The following is a 19,658-nucleotide window of genomic DNA, read 5'->3' on the forward strand; positions in this document are numbered from 1 at the left end:
GACTTTCAGAGTCTCATCATTTACTTAGGCTCAGAGCAAGCATAATGAAATGTTGAACGTGGAGAACCGAATCCAGGAAAATAAAAGTAAAAGCTAACAGCACAAAGTACCAGCTTTCTTGTTCACTCCATGTGAGGGAGCCAGTAAAAAAAATTTTTTTTTTTAACATTTTCATGACCACAGCTTCTATTCCGATGCTCAGAAGCTCAGAAGCAAGGGCTCGTTCTGGGAAAACAAAGGCCCCTGAATCTGGTGTGATCTGAGTTACAAAACAGAAGTAAGGGATCTGCTGTTAATGCCCAAAGACTTGTTCAAAGGGTGAAATTAATAAATATTGAATTAAGAGGTTTTTCCTCTCAACCAAAGAATTAAGACAACACTCAGGTTTTAAGAGCCGTGGATAGGGGCTTTTGCTGTTGTTCAGTCATGTCCAACTCTTCATGACCCCTTTTTAGGGATTTTCTTGTCAAAAACACTGGAGTGATTTGTCATTTCCTTCTCCAACTCATTTTACAGCTGTGGAACTAAGGCAAATAGGGTTACATAACTACTAAGTGTTTGGGGCTGGATTTGAACTCATGATTCCAAGCCCAACACTTTATTTATTGTACCACCTAGCTGCCCCTTGAATAGAGGTACCAAATCTTTTTTTGTGACCTGGAGAGGATACTGTGAGGATACATTGTGAGTGGAGGGGCAAAGCCAGAGAGGAGCTTACTTGGGGCACAACCAAGAAGTGGTTTTGGTGAAGCAATTTGTGTCTTGGATTCCTCGGGCAGTCTGGTAAAGCCTATGGACCCCTTCTCAGAATGTTTTTAAATGCATAGAATTAAAATACATAGGATTACAAATGCATAGAATTAAAATAAATAGGGTTACAAAGGAAAGCAGTTCTATTGAAATACAGGTATAAAAATATTTTTTGAAAATTCATGAAACCACTGAAATTTATCCCCAAACTCCTTGGGGGTCTATGGATCCCAGGTGAAGAAACCTGCTCTATACTATGTCTTAACTATTCTTTCCCATACCTCCTCTTCCCAGCCTCCACCCTTAGGGGAGGAAAGACTGAACCTGTTTTTGGATTAAATAAAGTAATCTTAAAAGAGAGGAAAGCACTTCCCAATCCTGCTTCTAATCATTGAACTAGACAATAATTTCTTACCCGGCAATAGACTTACTCACATGTTAAATGAGTATTGAAAGTATTGGATGAGATCCTTTACAATTTCATTTATGATTCTCTGTCTACTGGGGGGCACAGGGAGAAAGTATTTAAAAAGAATAAATCCCATAGAAAGGGACTTCTACTCACCTCATTCACACCAACCTCTAAAGTATCTACATCTGGAAGAGTCGAATCATTTCCCCTGCATCTGATCTCAGAAAACTATGGAGAACAAAGGCTTCATAGAAAATGCCCTTTCCTGCTGATTCTAACACACAAGCTTAAGTTGTCGTCCAGTTGGTCACCAAATGGTTTTAACTTTTAACTATGAAAATAAAGTATGAGTAATGTCACTTAATTTGTTTTTTTACTGTATCTGTAGTTTTGGCTTAATTATTACCCAAGGTGTTGTCAGTCTTCCATGATAAATGGAGAGGCCTTTAATTCACAGGGGTAATAAAAAAAGGGAAATGAAGCAAATACGAATTCTTCAAAGAAAAAGAAGAAGAATTCTCAAGCAGCCAAGTTCTTTTACATTGTGTAATATGTCCTAATTTATGATTAACAAGAAAGAAGGAAATAAACCTATAAAAAAATCAGTCAATGCTACATAGTTCAACAAACTAGAAAGTATGTACTACACTAAAACTAGACATAAAAAGTCAAGATATAAATAAGTCAGCTCCTTTAATTATAGGTAGGTGATACAGTGAATAGAGTGTTAGGCCTGGAGTCAGGAAGATGTAAGTTCAAATCTAGCCTCAGACACTTATTAGGTGGGCCTCGAGTCAGAAAGACCCATCTTCCTGAGTTCAAATCCGGCCTCAAACACTAGTGGGGGGGGTGTAGATTCTATAACCATGCATATTTGACAGATGAAGAAACTGAGGCAAAGAGAGTTTAATTAAGGCTAGGTTGCACAGTGGATAGAGTGTTGGACCTGGATTCAGGAAGACCTGATTTCAAATCCAGCCTCAGATACTTACAAGTTGTATTACCCTGGGAAAGTCACTTAACATCTGTTTGCCTCAGTTTTCTCAACTGTAAAATTTGGATAGTAACAGCATCTACCTCTCAAAATTTTTGTGGAATCAAATGAGATAACTTTTGTAAAGCACAGTGCCTGGCACATAGTAGGTGCCTAATGAATGTTCATTTCCTTCTTTTCATATCCATTCTAGTACCCTTTCCTTTGTACTATCATGACTCAAATAGGTTGATTTAAATGGTTAGTTCTTACTCTAACTTTTCTCATTTATATTTCATGAAAGAAACATACCAAGTTTTTTAGATTTTTTACTTTAATTACTGAGAATATCTCCTTTTGTAAACAGGGGAGAAGAGGTATGCCTAGGACCTAGGATTTCATTTGTATAGGGAACCCTTGGATGAGGAAGCTCTCTTTACCAATACATGTGGTTCCTTCTCTGCAATTTATAATCATAGAGAGCTGCCTAGAGCAGAGATGTCAAACTCACAGCCAGCCCACAGGCCACCAAAACCAGATTAAAATGAAATTGGAAAATATTTAACAAAAATAAATAAAAATACAATGTTTTTGGTTGTGGTTTAGTTGACTTATCATGTGTGACTCTTTGTGACCCTATTTTTAGGGGGTTTTCTTAGCAAAGATACTGGAGTGATTTGTCATTTCCTTCTCCAGCTCATTTTGTAGATGATAAAACTGAGGCAGAGTTAAGTGACTTGCCCATGGACACATACCTTGTGTCTGAGGCCAGATTTTAACTCAGGCCAGAACTCTATCCACTGCGCCACCCAGCTGCCCCCAAACACCATAGAACATAGATAATGTTAATATTGTGGTTTTGAGTCAATGTGTGGCCCACCGGGATCCTTATGAACAGTTTCATGGCTCTGTTTTTATTTGAATTTGACACCACAGGTCTAGAGCTCTGAGACATAAAACAATGACTTGCCCAGGGTCTCATTCATTATGTGTTGGGGACTGGACTGGATAATAATAGCTAACATTCAAATAGGGCCTACTATGTATCAAGTGCTTTACAAATATTATCTCATTTGATCCTCATAACAACCCTCGGAGGTAGGTACTAGTATTCTCTCCATTTGACAGATGAAGACATGGAGGCATACAGGTTCAGTGACTGGCCCAAGGTCACTTAGTGTCTTAGATTAAATCTGAGTTCAGGTGTTTCTGACTCCAGATCCAATACTCTCTCCTCTGTATCAACAAAGGTCTTCTTGGCTTTGAGGCCTGCTGTCCATCCACTGTGCTATGCTTCTATATAGTATGGCAGAAAGAAAACTGGTCTGAGTCAAGGAGTCAGAACACTTGGGTTCAACTAGGTTCTGTGACCTTAGGAAAACTCCTTTTCTTCTCATGATTCTAGAGATAAACACATGGGTAGAATCCAGAGTACAGGACAACAGATTGTATATGAAAAACGAGAGCAAAGGCTAATTTAGCATCAGCATGACCAAAAGGCCAAAGTCCTCTGAAGGATCGTTATGGATGTGGTTTCTTGTCTTTTCTTTTTACTCTGGAGAAAGAGTTGGAACAGTTACTGGAAAGAATGAGTTGAATGTAATAGCATTTTAGAATGTGATGACATCAAAATATCCCCTGAGGTTTCTGTAGTGTGTCACCGTTGCTTGGGAATCTTTGGGGTAAAGGTGAGGAAAAAAGAACCTTCTGGACATGGAGAATAGCCTGTGCAAAGTCACAACGATGGGAGAGGGAAGGTCTTGTTTAGGAACCAGCAAGACAGCCATATTAGCTGGAACATAGTGTATGAAAGGGTATATAATTTGTAATATGGAAAGGCAGAGAAGAGCCAGGTCGTGAAGGGCTTTAAATGCCAGACAGAGGAATTGGTACTTTACAGAGGCAACAGGGAGGTACTGAAACTTCTTGGACAGAGGAGTAACATATTTAAATCTGTGTTTTAGAAGTATCATTTTGGCAGCTGTATAGAGAATGGATTGGAAGTAGGAAGACCAGTCTGGAAACTACCATAATAGTCCAGGTGAGAGGTGGACCTGAACTAAGGTAGTGACTGTCAGTCAGTCAAAAAACATTTATTAAGAATCTACTAAGTGCAAGGGGCAGCTAGGGGGTGCAATGGATAGAGCACAGGCCCTGGAGTCAGGAGGACCTGAGCTGAAATCCGGTCTCAGACCAGATACTTGACACTTACTAGCTGCATGACCCTGGGCAAGTCACTTAACCCCAATTGCCTTGCCAAAAAAAAAAAAGAATCTACTAAGTGCAAGGAGGGCAACTAGGTGGCACAGTGGATAGAGTGTTGGGCCTGGAGTCAGGAAGACTCATTTTTTTTTAAGAGGAAATTTCACCATTTGTTGAACTAAGTCATTGTCGTAATATCCCCCTTTTTAAAAATTTTATTTTTCCTCAGTTACATGTAAAAACAATTTTTAACATTCGTTTTTAAAACTTTGAGTTCCAAATTCTCTCCCTTCCTCCCCCCCACACAATTGAGAAAGCAACAATTCGATATAGGTTAAACATATGTAGTCATACAAAACATTTCCATATTAAGGAAGACTCATCTTTGTGAGTTCAAACCTAGCCTTAGACACTTACTAGCTTGTGTATCCATGGGCAAGTCACTTAACTCTGTTTACCTCAGTTTCTTTATCTATAAAATGAGCTAGAGAAGGAAATGGCAAACAACTTCAGTATCTACCAAGAAAATTTCAAATGGGGTTAAGAAGAGTTGGACATTACTGGAAAACAACTTAACAACAATAACAACATGTGCAAGGCACTGTGCTAAGTACTGGAAATTCAAAAAGAGTCAAAAGACAATCCCTGCCTTCTATGAGATCACAATCTAATGGGGGTTTGAGGGGAGAGAAGAGGACAGACACAAGAGGTGAGAGTGGTGACTGTAGAATGACCAAAACTTAGCTATTGATTATATATGGTGGGGAGGGTGAAAGGGTAAAGAGGTAAGGGTGACCTCAAGGTTGAGTTCCTAAAGCTCAGGGTTGTTTTCCTCTTCACAAAAGTTGTGGGCTGATGGGTAAGTTAGCCATCTTGAAGAACTACTCTGCTACCTTAGGCTGGTGGGCAGATAAGGTCTCCTCAAACCCAGGTTTAAGGTCTCTAAAAGTAATGAATATAAAGTTAAATGTGAGCATAGATTCTGACCTTGAGTGGCACATGTTATACTGTGCATGAATATCAGGGAAAAGATGTTAGAAAAATAGAGAAATGCTAATCAAAACAACCTGGAGGCTTTACCTCATGCTCTGCAAACGGACAAAGATGACAAAAAATGGCAACAGTCAATGTTAGAGGGGTTGTAGAAGAATAGGCACACTAATACATTGTTGGTGGAGCTGTGAAATGGTACGACTATTTTGGAAAGCACTTTGGAATTATGCAAATAAAGTGACTAAAATGCTCATATGCTTTGAATCAGAAAGTCCTATTACTGAGCTTATACCCTAAGGAAGCCATCGATAAGGAAAAATGTCCCCATATACTCCAAAATATTTATAGCAGTACTTTTTATGGAAGCAAAGAATGGGAAACAAGGTAGATTCCAACTAATTGGGGGATGACTAAACAAATTGTGGCATGTGAATGTAGTGGAATGTTACTTTGCTGTGAGAAATGATATATGTGATCAATACAGAGAAGTATAGCAAGATCTGTATGAACTGATGCAGAGGTAAATAAGCAGAGCCAAGAAAACAACACTCACAGTAACTACAACAATTTAAATGGAAAGAACAACACACCAAAAAAAAAAATAAGTAAATAAACAAAATTATAAAGATCAAGTGGGAATCAGATGAAAAGATGTGAGAAGATACCCGCAGCGTATCCCTTCAGGAAAATGACGAGTCCACAGTTGTTACATAGTGCATGTTTTTGGACTTTTTCAATGTATCAATCAGTTGTGCTAACTTTTTTTTCCCTCTTTTTCCTCTCCAAAAAACACTACTTTAAATATGGTATGGCTCTATGGAAGGGAGAGGGAGTAAGATACACGAGATACTATGGTGATGTAAGAAACAGAAAATATCAATAAAAACTTATTTTTTGAAAAAATGTGAATGTTATAGAATTACAAAGAACAAAACAAGCCTGGCCCCAAAGAAGAGATATGAGAAAACACATTCCATTCCATTCCTTTGCCGAAGTGGGAATTCCCTGGATATGGAACACAAAATATACTTTGACTTTTTTGATGTCCTTTTTTGCTGATTTCCCCTCCTTTCTCTCTCTTTCTGTGTCTCTGTCTCTCTTTAATATTCTGTGTTATCTTAAATGATTCTCTGAGAGAAGGATGGGGTAGGGGGAAGATGCTAGGAGAAATTTAGGTGATATAAAATATATAAATAAAATATAAAAATAAAGCATTTGCTTTTATATGTTAAAGAAGACTGATAAGTGGAAGAGCTCCCAATTAGGAAGTTATTGAAATAGGTCAGGTAGCATTGACATGGACCTATAGTAGCAGCTATATGAATGGAGAGAAGAGGATGGATTAAAAAGATTTTGTGGGTATCTTCTCACCTCTGCCAGATTGGTCTCCCTTATGCACAGATCGGATCATGTCAAACTTTGGGGACTTCTTTTTTGCTCTGATTTTGAAAGTCATTGGTTGGAAACTATTATCACTAGAGCCCAAATATTTGCATTTGTACCAATGAGAGTCTGGCTGTGGAGGTTTCAGAGGTATTCAATTCAATTCAGATAACTTTTATCAATGCAATGACCAATCATTTTTTCTATAAGACCAATGATGAAACATGCTTCTCACCTCTTCAGAGAGAGATGATGGATGACAGGTGCAGAATGAGACATACATTGTCATGTATGAATTTTGTTTTTTTAAATAATATTTTATTTTTTCCCAATTACATGTAAAAACAATTTTTAAGTTTTTTTTTTAATTTTGAGTTCCAGATTCTCTCCCTCTCTCCCTCCTCCCTTCCCTGAGATGGTAAGCAATTTGATATAGGTTATACATATGCAATCATGCAAAACATATTTCCTTATTAGTCATGTTGCGAAAGAAAACACAGACCAAGAAAAAATGGGGAAAAAATAAAGTAAGAAAAGAGCATGCTTCAATCTGCATTCATTCTTGATCAGTTCTCTGTGCCAAGCAATGTGCTTAAAGCTGGAAATACAAAGGAAGGCAAACAAATAAACAAACAAGCAAACAAACAAAAAAACACCTGGACCTGGACCTTAAGAAGCTCATAGTCTAATGGGGGAGAGAAGATGCAAAAAAGTATACTTATAAGCTATAACAGCATGCATGGAATTTTATTAAGTGTCTGCTCACTAGGTGCAGGTGACTACTAGGTAGGCACTCAGGGAAAGAAAGAAAGAGAGAGAGGGAGGGAGAGAGACAAGGAGGGAGTGAGAGAAGAAGGAAGGAAGAAAGAAAGAAAGAGAAAGAAAGAAGGAAGGAAGGAAAGAAAGAAAAGAAAGAGGTAGAGAGGAAGAGAAGAAAGAAAGAAGAAAGGAAGGAGCCAGGGAGGGAGGAAGAAAGGAAGAAAAAGAAGAGAAAGGAAGAATTCCTTCCTGAAGGATCTTACATTTGATCCCAGAAGACTATGTGTGGGCATCTAAGTACAGGCATGCCTTGGAGATCTTGTGGGTTTAGTTTTAGACCACCACAATAAATAGAATGTCAAAATAATAGTATTGTGTCTAAAAAATGTACATACCTTAATTAAAAATATTTTATTGCTAAAAAGAAGTGCTAACCATTATCCAAGCCTTCAGAAAATCATAATCTTTTTGCTAGTGGATGGTTTTGCTTTGATGTTGATGGCTGCTGACTTGATCAGGGTGGTATTTGCTGAAGGTTGGCGTGGCAGTGACAATTTCTTAAAAGAAAGACAACAATGAAGTTTGCCTCATCAATTGACTCTTCCTTTTACTTGAACACTTAGAGGGCATTGTAGGATTATTAACTGGCCTAATTTCAATATTGTTGTGTCTAAGGGAATAGAGAAGCCAGAGGAGAGGGTGAGACACAAGGAGAACAGCTGGAACAGTTAGAACACACACAACATTTATTAAATAAGTTCACTCTTACATGGGTGTGATTTGTGGTGCCCCTGAACAATTACAATTCTAGTATCAAAGCTCACTGATCACAGATCATCATAACAGATATAATAATTTAAAAGTTTGAAGTATTGTGAGAATTGCCAAAATGTGACATGGAGACACAATATGAGCACATGCTGTTAGAAAAATGATGCCAATAGACTTCTTCGAGGCAGGGTCACTACAAACCTTCAATTTGCAAAAATCTTTGAAGCAATAAAATGAAGTATGTCTGCATGTACAAAAGAAATGCAAAATATTTGAGGAAGGACTCCAAAGGGGAATGAACTAGAAAACACCTTATGAAGGTGGTCATATTTGAGTTGATTTTTGAAGGAAATAGGAATTTTAAGAGGGAGAAAAAATCAGCGGAGGCAGCATCTGTGCTGAGCATTTGAAGGAAGATAAGGATTTTAAATGTGGAGATGAAGATGGCGTGCATCCCAAGCATGAAGGCAGCTTGCAAATGCACACATGTGGAAGGTGGAATAATTTCTAGGTCTCTTTTTAGCTCTCACTCATGTAATACTATGATTCTTCCATGACTAGGTTTTCCTCTCTCCTCTCCCCATACAAGTATGGAAAGTAGTCTGGGTTAGTAGTATAATCTATGGTCACAGAACATAGAGAACCTGACCTTCTTCCCTGAGTGCCCTATCTGAGCTAATTTTCATTATTTAAACAATGTTTTTTTTTATTACAATGACACATAACTAATGAGCTAGTAGAAAATTACCCCAAGGGTACATTTTGTAGTTGTTTTTGCTAGAGTTTGTTTTTCCTTTTTCTGTCACATTTTTACTGCAGACTAAATTAGCTAAAGAACCTGGAAGGGCTTCAGGGGCCACTGCACCTTACATCTCACTCTGAAACACACAACAGTAATAGCAGCCCACAGCTTTTTTCCTCATCACAACCTCAAGGAGATAACTTAGAGTAGATAATGTAGGCATTATCATTATCCCCATTTTCCAGATGGGAAAACTGAGACTCAGAGAAAGGAAGTGGTGATTTTTCAAGGTCAAGTTTCCTCCTTTAAATGACTAAGTCCAAAGCAGTCAGGTAACCATATCAACCAATTCATTATCATCAAACCCTAGTTATTTTTCATTAGTTGAGAGAGGCAAGAGAGCCAACAAATTGGTATCCTATACCAGATACCAATTATACCAGCTTTGTTTTTTTCCTCCCACCCATCCTCATTAGAGACAGCACAAGGAGCCTTTCTTCGCTCAAATGCCGGGCCTGGAGTCAGGAAGCACTGAGTTCAAATTTAGCCTGAGATTGCAAAATGTATGACCCTGGGCAAGTCACTTAACCTCTGTATGCCTGTAAAATGGGATTATAACAGTACCTACTTCCTAGGATTGGTCAAATGAGATAATTAATATTTGTAAAGCACTTAGCATAATGCCTGGCAATAGGTGCTTAATAAATTTTTATTTCCTTCCTCAGCCTTCCATCCCTGGAAAACATTCATAAAGAAACAACTCCCCATTAGCTAGGATAGAACATCCCTTACATGGAGAGATGATGGATTTTATTCAGTTCACAAAGCATGGTAACCCTGGAGGCTCTGAAGAGTAAGTGTCTAATTTGGCTTCCAAGGGAAAGACCCTGGGCAGTGGATTAAAAAGGAAAGAAAGAAAAAAAAAAGGTATTAACAATAACAGGGGGAAAAAAACCCTGCTACTTACGTGGCAGGAAACTTGAGAAACTACAAGTATTCATTCACTAACTAAGGTGATGATAAGCACAACTTCAAAACATATACTTTTTGACACACCAACCGAACGTTGCCACCTTTATAACGCAGAAACTGCGAGACAAATTTCAGATATAATAGCGAAGTTAATGTGCATTGTAATCTCTGAAAAGTGTTGGGGGGTGGGGGGGGTGGGAGAGAGAATTCATCTTACTGAAAGTTCTTGCTCCAAGAATGACTTTCTATTGTTGTCACTCCACAGTCCTCAGAGGTTCCACTGCTTGCTCAAGTCCTTTAGCCTCCTTCCAGCTCAGGTTAGGTAGCTCAACCCCGAACATCAGAAGCTCTCCGCGTACCGAATCCCACCCTCAGTTCTTCCTGGAGGAGCCCACACTTCAGTGCCCCAGGACCCCCCTAAACAGTAAAATCCTCAGCTAACAGAGAAGGAGGACGGGGAAAGAAGGGTGCCGCTAAAGCAGGCGGTGACTGTGGCTCGGAAGAGCAGAGACTGGAAACTGCGTTGTGGGCCAAGTGGTCGCAGAAAGTAAGTTGGGTACATTGCAGGGAGATCTCGCCACTCTCGGTCTTCCACCTCAGACTCGGGCTTCAGGGGAGCAGCTTATGCGGGGCTATGCAGGGCAGAAGACGTGTAAGGGACCTGCCTGGTTCTAAGGCAATTTATGGCGTTTAAGGTAAGCGAATTCCCTAGGACCAGTTTCAAGGGAAGGAAGCAGCGGCTTCAACTTCGTGGTTTGTTTTGCCTTTGCTTCTAAAGCAACAGTTCCCAATCTTTTGGTCTCTCTACCCCTTGACTTTTGACAAATCTTCCTGTACTCCCATTCAAAATGAAAGGTAATAAATTCTAGAGTTTTACCATACACATGTACATTAAGAAACAAAGAGATTGATCTATTTCAAAAGGATAATGCAGTTAGTTTCCCAAATATTCTCCGTCCCCCCTTGACAAGCATCCCATAATCTAAGTCGGGAACCACTACTCTAAAGGAAAATGAAGTTGACAGGTTGCGTGGAGGAGAGAGAGAGAGAGAGAGAGAGAGAGAGAGAGAGAGAGAAACAGAGAGACAGAGAGACAGAGAGACAGAGAGACAGAGAGACAGAGAGACAGAGAAAGAGAGGGAGACACAGAAAGACATAGAGAGACACAGAGAGAGAGACAGAGAGAGAGACAGGGACAGCGACAGTCCGAAGATGTGGTTTCGAATACCGACTGTGCTACTTACTACGTATATAATTTTAGGTAAGTCCCTTCCATTCTGTGGAGCTCAGTTTCCTCCTCTGACAAAAAGAAGGGGTTGGACTTAATATATGTCCCTTTCAGCTCAAAGGTTTAATCGCCCTAAGTACCCAGGGGCCTAGCTGAGGTAGGGAGAGGTGAATCCTTCACTATGAGCAGTTGATAAGGCTAAGAAATGGTGTTTGGCTTTCGGTTGATTATATCCAAGCCTGTGGTGGCAGGTAAGTTCGAAGTTCGAGGAGGATTGCAATAGGTTAAATTTTTAAATACAAAGACAAAAACAAAAGGCGGTCATCGCAGCCCACTTTTCTCCACCTAAAGCTTCCCAAAGTTAAAGTTTCTACTTGCTTTCCCCACTAACCAAAGGAAGTGCATGTCCCACAGCATAATGGAAATAGTCCAAGACCTGGGTGAGGTGGGCAGGCCACCCCGCAGGGATTGGGGAGAAAGAAGGGAATATTGCTTTATTATTTACTCATATTCATTCCACCGTGAAGAGGCCACTGATGGGATTGGGAAGAATGCCAAACTTGGAGTCCAGAGAGACCTCATTTCTAGTCTCATTCACCTAATCTCCCCTCTTAATTTCTTCATCTGTAAAAAGTGCACTCGGGGCAGCTAGGTGGCGCAGTGGGTATTTCTGAGTTCCAATATGTTCTCAGACACTAGCTGTGTGATCCTGGCCAAGCCACTTAACCCAGTTTATCTCAGTTTCCTCATCTGTAAAAATGAGCTGGAGAAGGAAATGGCAAACCACTCCAGGATCTTTGCCAAGAAAACTCCAAATGGGGTCACGAAGAGTGGGACACAACTGAAAAACCACCGAACAATGAACGAAATGGGCACAACAACAACAGTAGTAACTAGCTGACGAGGTGTTTGGGAGGATTAAAGATTATGAAAGGCACTTTACAGGTCTTAAAAGTCAACACAAACACCACCAACCGAAGAGCATTAATTCAGCTTCTATTGTATCAGGGGAGGAGGGGTGCTAAGGCTGAGGGTGGTGAGGATATTAAGAAGGGTATTTGGCACTTTGTGAATCATACTGTTTGTTGTTTAGTTGTTTCAGTCCTGTCCAAGTGTCAGACTCTTTATGACCACATTTGGGGTTTTCTTTGTAAAGGTCCTAGAGTGGTTTGCCATTTCCTTCTCCAGCTCATTTAATAGATGAGGAAACTGAGGCAAGCAGAGTTGAGTGAGTTGCCCAGAGTTACACAGCCAGTAAGTGTCTGAGCCTGGGTCTGAGCTCATGAAGAGGAAACTTTCTTATTCCAGGCCTGGCACTCTATACACTGTGGCACTTAGCTGTCCTATACATCATACTGTAGCTATCTGTATATGCCTCTGATCTTTATTAGACTTTGAGTTCCCTCTTATCTAAGATCTACACTCTTTTGTATCTTCCTGGTTTTCCTTGGAGAGAAATAACCAGGAAAGATCTTCTAATTATTTTTTAGGGCACTTTGTACCCTTAATCACATGACTTCTTTACTGCCATCTTCCCAGCAGTCTTTGACCCAACAATATTACTACTAGGTCTTTATCTCAAAGAGATCAAAGGAAAAGGAAAAGCACCTACATATACAAAAATATTTATAGTAGTTCTTTTTGTGGTGGCAAAGAATTGGGAATTGAGGGGATGCATGAGCTGGGGAATGGCTGAACAAGTTGTGGCATATGATTGTGATGGAATACTATTATGCTATAAGAAATGACCAGAGGGATGGTTTCAGAAAAACATAGCAAGACATATGTGAGCTGATGCAAAGTGAAGTGAGAAGAGCTGGGGGATCATTGCACACAGTAAAAACAATTTTGTAATGATGACCAACTGTGAAACACTTGGCTACTCTGATCAATACAATAATCCAAGACAATTTCAAAGGACTTATGATGAAAAAATGCATAGAGAGAGAACTGATGAACTCAGTGTAAATTGAAGTATAATTTTCTCACTTTATTTTTCTTGCTTTTTTTGAAATATGGCCAATATGAAAATATGGTTTGCATGATTTCACATGTATAATTGATACCATTTTGCTTGCCTTTTCAGTGGGTGGGGAAGGGGGTGGGAAGGAGGGAGATAATTTGAAACTTAAAATTTAAAAAGAAAAGAATGTTATAAATAAAAGTTTGAAATAAAAAAACCCTCATTTGATCCCTCCATCTTCACTATCATCCTATATTGTGTTAATAGACTTCATGAGGTTGCCCAAGGGGTCTGTGACACACAAAAAGGCTGGAAGATCTCAAGTCACTTCCAGCTCTAGATCCTAGATTGTTAAGGGATGTAGATAAATAGGCCTGAAGTCAGGAGATCTGAGTCCAAATTTGCATCAGACCTTTAATAACCTTGTATCTTGGTCAAATCACTTAATCGCTATGTGTGATGTTTCCTCATCTGTAAAATGGGGATAATAATAGCACCTACCTCCCAAGATTGTAGTATGGATCAAATGAGATAACAGACACAATAGACAGGGCTTGGCCCATAGTAGGTACTATATAAATGCTTATTCTCTTTCCCCTTCCTGGGGGAAGGAGAGAGGGTGGTGGTGGTGGTGGTGGTGGTGGTGTGTGTGTGTATAATGGCTGCAGGAAAAAAAGGGAGAGGGGGAGGAGGGGATGGAAATCTACCCACATGGACAAAGAACTAGCCAAATTAAAGGGGGGCAAGGAGAAGGAGGTTACAGGAGCAGCTGACTTTTTCTTTCCCAGGCATTAATGGATTCCCATGGTATAATAGGAAAGATCTAAGGAGGCAGTGTGGAGTCATGGTGAGGGTGCTGAACTTAGCATCTTCATGCACATTCAAGTATGAGGCACTTTGTAGTGTAAGTGTGTGCAGTTCATCTCTTAGCCTCAGTTTCCTGGGAATTATACAAATTGCTCTTTCAGAGGGCTGTGATGAGAAAAGTGTTTTATAAATGGTTTGGTACTTTAGAAATCTGAACTATGTATATGCATGAATTATTTTTTAAAAAATCAAAATTCTACATTTCCCCCCCAATCTGGTAGAGAGGGACTAGGAATAATTATTCTGCCCTGTCCATTTTGCAGATGGAGAAAGTGGGATACTTGATGATAAAAGAAACTTGTTCTAGAATACTTAGGAAAGCAGTGATATGAAAACTTGGACAAAAAAAAGTGAGGCTGTTTAGTGAAAACTTCAGGGATGGTATATCCATTATCCTGAAGCTTTTATTGCTAATAAGTAAAATAATTTAATTCTTATAGTAACACCAACTTAGTACTCTCTTTTCTACCTTACACTACCCCTACTAGTCAATTGGATCTCCAGAGGGGTGACTGTTACTATTTCTAGGTTTCTAGGAGTAGCCCTGTGGGAAGCTAACTTCCTGAGCCTCTGCTGGTATATTTTCCCTTAGCAATCAGGTAGTAAATGGAATCAATTCTTTATTGAAGGCATAGCAAGAACAGTAATTACAAAGCATTATTATGCTTCTCTGAGAGGCAGCATTGTGTAGTAGAAAGAGTGGTGGCTTTGGAGCCAGAATCTCTGAGTTCAGAGCCTGTGACTGCCATGTGTTACCTTTGTGACCCTGGGAAAGGTACATTTTCTTCAACCCTCAATTTCCTCATATCTTTATCTGGTAAATGAGAGGGTTGGACTAAATGACTTCCAATATCTCTTCCAATTTGCAATCTATCATTCTATGATGTACCCATAAGATGTCTAGTATTCCATCCAAAATGCTCCATTATAATGTTAATAAATGCCAGGTGCGATTTGTATAATGATGCCTTCAATAGTTCTTTAAATATTTTTGTATGGTTCTAACAATAACAATAGCTAGCATTTATAGAGAATTTTAGGGTTAGCAAAGCATTTTACAAATATTATTTCATTTTATCCTTGCAACAACCTCGTGAGGTAGCTGCTATTAGTATCCCTTTTTTATAGATGAGAAAACTAAGACAAATATAAGCTGTTTCTAATTTTTATTCCTTCTTTTTCTCTCTTGTTCTTTTGAAGCTCATAAATCACTTGAGAATATTTGGGGATACATAGATGCACTAACAGAAACGTTCACTTGTTCCCAAGCATGATACTCCTACAATGCCTGCCACTGCTCTGCACAAAGCAAGTGCTGCTTAAAGACTTGTAACAATCAATTGTTGTTTTTCCACCTTCATTTTCAAAGAGGACCAATGACATCACAAGTAATGTCTTGAATTGCTTGTGAATTGGATTTAAGACAGAGTTGCACAAAGCCATCAGCCTCACTCTTCCAGAGTCATCGAAGTCCAGTGGCAGGACAAAAGTCAAGATGACTGGCGATGGCCCAGGATGCAGTGGATGACCTTGGCATCTTCCATGTCAGGCAAAGCTCTAAGCACTCCACAGTGTCTGCTTCAGCTGCCTTCATGGAAGTTGGAACAATTTTGTTCTCATCTGCCTTTCACATGCTTGAAGTAGAAATCCCCCTAATTCACCAAAGGGTCTGAAACCTATCAGTTGGTTTAACCTCAACCATTTGCTGAGACAATTTTACCAGGGTGTGGCTGCTGAGCATATTACAGCTTCTTGGAGCTTTAGTATAGCAACACTAGGTTGTTTCCAAGAGTGGTGATGAATTTTCTGTAATCTATCCATGCTTCATACTTTTGTATTTTTTGTGATCAATTACACACACATCTCTCTTAACCACTGGCCAGGGTTAGGGGGTCTACTCTCTTTGACTCCACTTCCTCTCTTCTTATTCATTCTCCACCCTTCAATGTCTGGCTTACAGTTTCATCACTCATTTGCAAATTTTCTCTCCAAAGTTACCCATGATTTCTTCTCCCTATTTCTTTCCTTTTAAACATTTCAGTGATAATTTTCATTTATATCATGTTCATTTCTGGATTTATCCCTCCCCCATTCTCTACCCGGCAAACCATCCCTTGTAACAAAGAATAAAAAAGAGAAAGGAGTAAAAATAGTTGAGCAAAACTGACCAACTAGGTCTGACTGTTTATGTAATGTTCTATACCTGTAACCCTGTTTCTGTAAAAAAGATATTCATTTTTCTTATTTCTTCTTTGGCAACAAGCTTGTTCATGATGATTAAATATCATTTAATTCTTGCCCCTTCCTTTTTTTTTTTTTTGTTCTATTTATATTGTTGAAGTCACAGTATACATTGCTTCTTAGTTCTGCTTACTTCACAAGGCATCAGTTCACAAAAATCTTCCCATGCTTCTCTGGATTCTTTATATTCATTATTTTTAATGGTAAAGTATGCAGAAATCATATTTCTTGCCTTCTCAATGGGTGGGGGAGGGGGTGCAGGGAGAGAATTTGAAACTGAAAATAAAAATAAAATTAAAAAATTTTTAAAAGATAAAACAAACAATGGACTATTGTTTGGATCTTAGTGATTTGTAATACCTTTATAACTTTCTGGAGTTCTCAAAATTCCATACTCATGATTCAAACAATAGTATTTTACTTGTCTTCCCTTTAGATAAACATTCTATTAATAATTTTAAACTTTAATGCAAACCTTGTAGAGAGAATTTTTAGAACCTTCTACAAGGTTTCCACAGGGGTAAATAAGGTCCACTTTACCATGAATTTTGTATGCACTGGTGGGAGAATGTATCACAGACTTTTGGTGGATGTTTTGTACCAAGAGTTCTAACCACTCCACCCTTGTAAATACCACTTCCTAATGGCCAATTGTCTGGCTAGCTAAGTGATAACTACTGATAATCAATAGCTTAAGCAAATTGTTGAGAGCAACAGTGTTAGAAAGGAATCCTGAATCTCTTAGAGCTCTCCCTAGAGCCCTGAGGGGAGACAAAGTAGCTGAATTCTGGAAACAACAGGGTGCCAAACGAGGTTAGGAGAATAGCTCCGGGGCATGTGCTACATTAAAAATCATTTTAAGGCTCCTTTTAAGGAGGGGGCCCAACACAGTCTTCTACCCCATTTCTCACCAATTAAAATTGCTGGTACCTTCTCCTGCCACCTGAGGCAAGGCAGAGGAAGGGGAGGGAAGGAGAGAGAGAGAGAGAGAGAGACTGATTAAACTAGATAATCTCTAATGTGCCTTCCAATTAGAAATTTGTGATTTTATGAATGTTTCCCTAGGGCTCTGAGTGCTCACTATTATTTTACTGGAATTGGACTCATAGAATTTGGGTTCAAATTTCATCTGATTTTTACTTGTGACCTTGGGCAAGACATTTAACTTTCCTGGGCCTCAGTTTCCTAATTTGTTAAAAATGAGGAGGTTGGACTAGATTATCTCTGAGGTCTCTTCCAGCTCTGGACCTATGATCCTAGGATCATCAGGCAGAACCAGCAGACAGTAATCTACTTGTTGCCACTCACTCTCCAAATATAGTCACCAGTCCAAAACCAAAGACCCCATGAAAGGGGGTGGGGGGAAGAGGGAGGCAAATAGGGGAAAATCTACTCCACACTGAAGTGTGTCTTGGGGTGCAGATTACCTGGCTGATGCTTGCACAGGCGACACTCCTACCCATGCCCTAGGACTCCACCAATTCCATTCATTGGCCATTAAGATGGACCAAGGAGAGACTGGTCATCTGCTCTGCAACTGCTGGCATAACTGATCTGCCTCTCTGTGAGAGATGATCTCTCAGAAGTGAAGTCTCCTCAAAGGGTTAATAGTTCTTGTTAATAGTTCTCACAAAGGGCAGCAATTAGGAGATCACTGGTCATTTGGAGAGAGTTGTCTCAGTTAAATGATAAGGTCAGAAGCCAGATAGTAGGAGGTTAAGAAGAGAGAGGGAGGAGAGAAATTGGAGGCACCTGCTCTGGATGGCTTTCTCAAGGAATTTAATTGTACTGTTGAAATACTTCCTTCTGACCTTGTCAAATCCCTCACCCCAGACCCTGTTTTTAAGCATGTAGCAGAAAGAATAGCCCTACCCCCAACCTAAACTGTTTATCCTTGCAAGACTTCCACCTTTTCTTGTCTCCGGGAAAACTTGCTAACTTGTGTGCCTTTGTTCTCTGTTGCTAGGGGAGATTTACGAATATATTGTGCCCCCTGAAGCCCAGTCAATGGGATAAGGGAAAGGGGATTAGGGAGGAGGAACTCGAGTTAGGGTATAAATAAGCCTTGCTTTCTGTAACCAATTTGTACTTGTATTCGCTGGCCGGAGACATTAGGGCAACCAGGGGCGGTACCCTTTCTCATGAGAAAGCATTTCTGCTTTCAAGGTATCTAAGTCTTTGTTTTGAATTTGAGTAGTGTTCTCTGTCCCACACACTCTTTCTCAAGGATTAATTATCAAATCAGCATTACCTTTGCTCTTATGAAAAACATGCTCATTCCCTATGCTACCCTACTTACAATCTCAGTGATTCATAGGCTCTGCTCCAATCCCTCATATTCCTCCATATCAGTCCTTTCTCTTCTATGTCCTTATCCCACTCTACCCTACCCTTCCAACTCACCTTTTTGAACCCATACTATTTGCAACCACTCTTCTTATTAAACCTATATTCTTTCCCCCATTATTCTGTAAATGATTTGACCTGTAAAAAGCACTTTGCAAACATAAAGCCTATACAGGTTGTCCCAAAAGTCTTAGTGGTATTTTAAACTATAGCTTAAAATTATACTAGTTATTTTTATTAAAAGAATTTTATCAAACTAATTATTAAAACATCTAACTATTATAAACATACTTATTATTCTCACTTATTATTATTATTTCATACTTATTTATATATGTACATGTTATTATTGTTATCATCCTCCCCCACTGGAATGAAACTCTTTGAGGTAAATGACTTCATTTTTCCTCCTCTTCTCTTTGCACTAGAACTAGAACTGCTCTAGAACTTTGCACACACTTCTCACAGCATTTAGAACCATGCTTGGAGGGAGTAGGCACTTAATACTTGTTTAAAAAACTCATTTGTAGATTTATAGAATTATAGAATTAAGAGCCCTAAAGACTATTGAGTCCAACCTCATCATTTTACATAGGAGTAAACTGAGGACCAGTCATTAAGTGACTTGCCCATGGTTATTAGCCAATAATGATAGAGCTAGTGTTAAAATTCATCTAGATCTTCTTAGTCCCAAGCCACCAGTCCATCTAGTCCATTCCATACTTGAAAAAGTGTCCAATCCACAACACATCTTTGCTTGAAGAACAAAAATCATAAGTTTGGTACAAGAGAATACATGAAAATAATAATAATAGTAACTGGCATTTATGTAATCCTTACTATATGCCGATAAGTGCTTTACAATTATTGTCTCATTTGATTTTCACAAACACCTTGGAAAGTAGGTGCTATTATTATCCTCATTTTACATGTGAGGAAACTGAGGAAAAGAGAGGTTAAGTGACTTGCCCAGGGTCACACAGCTAGTAAGTGTTGGAGGCCAGATTTGAACTCCTGATTCCAGGCCTGGCACTTTATCCACAGAGTCACCTAACT

This window comes from Vombatus ursinus, unplaced genomic scaffold (assembly GCF_900497805.2).
Source record: "Vombatus ursinus unplaced genomic scaffold, bare-nosed wombat genome assembly UNPS02014807.1, whole genome shotgun sequence".
Lineage (NCBI taxonomy): Eukaryota > Metazoa > Chordata > Mammalia > Diprotodontia > Vombatidae > Vombatus > Vombatus ursinus.